Source organism: Urocampus carinirostris, chromosome 2 (genome assembly GCF_059441175.1).
Source record: "Urocampus carinirostris isolate Australia breed hairy pipefish chromosome 2, RoL_Ucar_1.0, whole genome shotgun sequence".
NCBI lineage: Eukaryota > Metazoa > Chordata > Actinopteri > Syngnathiformes > Syngnathidae > Urocampus > Urocampus carinirostris.
Window position 1 is genome coordinate 55157657 of NC_142350.1, and position 3528 is coordinate 55161184.

Genomic DNA, 3528 nt, shown 5'->3' on the forward strand with positions numbered 1-3528 from the left:
ACTATAAACTGATATGAATTCTGGCATTCTGCTTCAACAATGCACGCGCAACTTTAATATGCTCGACCAGGGGTGTCAAACTAATTCTAACTCGGGGGCCACACGATAGAACAAACATTCTGTCAGGGGGCCGGACTAGTAGATCAAAGAGAAAGAAAAAGAGGAATAAATAAATAAGAGAAAGAGAGAGAGAAAATGAGAGAGGGCGGGACAAAGAAAGAAAAAGAGAGAGAGGGAGAGAGCGTGAGAAACAAAAGATAAAAAGTCATGAGAGAGGGGGGAAGAAAGGGAGAGGAAGAAAGCAATCCAAAGAGAAATAGAAAGACAGAAGGAGAGAAAAGAGAAAAGAAAGCGCAAAGGGTATGAAGAGAGAAAGAGAAAAGAGAGAAAAGGAAAAAAGGAAGTTAGAGGAAAAGAGGTTAAAAGACACTGAGAGAGAAAGAGACAAGGAGCAACAAAGGAAGAGGAAAAGAGAAACACAGAGAGTGAAAGAGACAGAGACAGAGTGGGAGAAAAGGGGTGGAAAAAAAAGAGAGAGAGAGAGAGAGAGAGAGAGAGAAAAATAAATACAATTACAGTGTCTTTGTGAGAGGCACCTGGCTTTGGCAACATCAAGTTGACATATTTCAACCTGCAGCCTGTTTTTCTCTTGCGCTTCTCTGAGTGTTGTCCCGCGGGCTGGATTCAATCCCTTAGCGGGCCTAATCTGGCCCGCGGGCCGCCTGCTTGACACCTGTGTGCTAGACCTATTTACAAACAAGGGTTTTATAAGTGTTGGGTCATAATTGAGTTGAAATACGGAAGAGAAAAAAAATAAAGTACTGTATGTTGTTGGGAATTAAAAATTAAAATGTATCGTTTACCAAATTGCTCGAATTAGTTATTTGACCCCATTAACCAAACACAACCTATATTCACCCATTAATGCGCGCTCGTTTCTGGATGGAAAAGATGAACAAGAAAAGACGACAATTTCACACGGGGTCAAATTTAATTCAATTAGAAATTCAACTAAGTAAACTCCATCGAATATGGCCAAATTAGTGTCGTTGGAGTCTCTGGGAAGCCTTCTCCCACGTCTTTCCGCAAGACGGTGTCCCGGCTCCTCCCATGGGCATGCCCGGGAAGCCCCACGTGGGGCTCCACCGCCTCGCCTCGATGTCTGGAAAACTCGTAACAGCAGAGCATTTCTCAAAACATTGCCTGCCGTCCTTCGTCATCAGGGCCCTCCTGCGCCGTCGGATGTGCTGACTATCTTATCAGCCTCACGTCCCGTTCCCGCTGTTACGGTAAACATCATTCTCCACTAGGTTGCACTAACCTCGCCCCACAGCCCAGCCAGTGAATATCTTTTGCATTAAATGTAATTCGTATTTGATCGTACAACATCCTTTATAGTCGAATGTAGAAAATCCTTCAATGTATAAAAAGCAGAAAAATGAGCCGAATCTGGACTCATTTTATTGATATTGATTGCTACGAAGCATTATTTTTTGTACGTGCTTTTCAGAGGATCCGTGTCTAAATTGGTCAAAGTGGAATTGTTAATAGTTATTTTTATGTGTCTTTTAGCATTTTTTAGGGATTTTGCGACGTTCCGCTTAAAATCGATTCAGTGTGTAAAAATCCAAAATTTGTGTACTCTAATTGTTTTTGTACATCTGTGAATATTTTCATTTATCCCTGCAAAATACATGAAATGGCTAATAACTAAATAATTTAGTGCGTAATTTTTCATTATTGATAATAAATCGTTTAGAAAAAAACAAAAAAAATCGTAGGAGCCGTTTGGGAGCTGAGCCAAAAGAGCCGGTTTTCTAAATAGAGCTGTCCTCATGGGCGCGACCAGTAGGGTGCGGTGAGTCTTCTCAAGACAACGCCATGAAGTCAATATGGGAGTCATTTTAAGGCACTTTAAAAAATATATATTTTTATTGCGTGGTCTATTGAGTCAGACTGCCACGAAACATGGAGATGGCAACAATTTCCAAGCATTTTCAAACACTTCACCCAAAATTCAAGCATTTTCCTGACCCTAAAACACAGCATTAAAACGCAAGCGTTTTTAAGGATTTCAGGCACCCGTACGAACCCTGGGTTAAAAGGGATCGGGCAGGGTGGAGTAAACATTGATATGATGTTACAAGGATGGTAATTTGTCCCTGAGGGTCTTCCTCATGCTTTTAGTCTTCTTTTGTCTTCCTTATGTCCATGCGAGGGAGTTCCCACTCTGTCTTTGCAGCCATCGTGTCATCATTTAACCCGCAGGTGTTAAGCAGGAGGCTCGAGGGCCGGATCAGGCCCGCCATGGGTTGTAATCTGGCCAGCGAGACAATGTCCAGAGAAGCACAAAAGAAAAATGAGTTGCATTTTTAAAGATGTCCACCTGATGTCGCCAAAGCCAGGCGCCACTTGCAAAGCAGCTGGAGCTGATTTAGTTTCTCTCCTTCTCTTTTTTTACTCTCTTTCTCACTCTTTTTCTCTCACTCTCCTTTTATTTTTTCTTCTATTATTGTTCTCTTTCTTTCTCCTCTCTTTCTTTCTCACCCACTCCTTAACCCCTTTTTCTCTTCCATTCACTCTTTTTTTTCTCACGTTCACTTTTTCTCTCATTATCTCCTTCTTTCATTTCCTCTTTTGTAATTTTTATCCTCGATCTCTCTCATCCAATTTCTTTGTGTCTTTCTTTGTTCGCCTCTTTCTCTTTATCTCTTTCCTGCTCCTTTATTGCTCCCTTACCCTCTCTATTGTGCTCTCCCTCTCTATTAAGCTCCCTCTCTTTTTCCCTTTTCCCTCTCCCTCTTTCTCTGTCCCCCTTTCATTTATCTTTATCTCTCTTTTTCTCCCCCTCTTTTCTAACCTCTGTCACTTTCTTCATCTAGTCATGTTAATCACAGAGTCTCAAAGGGCTGCACATCTCCCTTGTTCTCTTTTTCTCCCTTTCACCTTTTTTATCCCTTTCACACTCTATTGTGTTCTCCTTTTTTTCTTACTTTCTCTCCTTCACTCTCTTTCTCGGTCTCCCTTGTTCTCCCTTTCTCCTTTTTTTCTTTCACTCCTTTTCTCTCTCCTTTTGGCTCCCTTATTCACTCTTTTCCTCTCTCCCTATTTTTCTAACCCCCGTCCTCTCTGTTTGCCTTGTTCTCTCTCTTTTTATGTCTTTCCTTTTCTCTTTTTTTCCCGTTCTCTTTTTCTCTCTTGCTATTGCGCTGTTTTTTTCTTACTCTTTCCTTCCCTCTCTCTTTCCCCGTTTCCCTTCTATCGCTTTCCCACCTTTTCTCCATCTCCTTTGTTTTCTTTTCATCTCTCTTTCCCTTTCTCCCTTCCTGACTCGATTGTGCTCTTTTTTTCTTACTCTTTCCCCTTCTTTCTCTCCGTCTCTCTCCTTTGTCTCTTCCTTTCTCTCTATCTCTTCAGTCTACTAGTCTGCCCACCCTGAGATGATTTTTCTAGCATGTGGCCCCCACCCGAAATGAGTCTGACACCCCCTGGTTTAACCCCAAAGTGAGTACTCTTTCGCCAGAATAA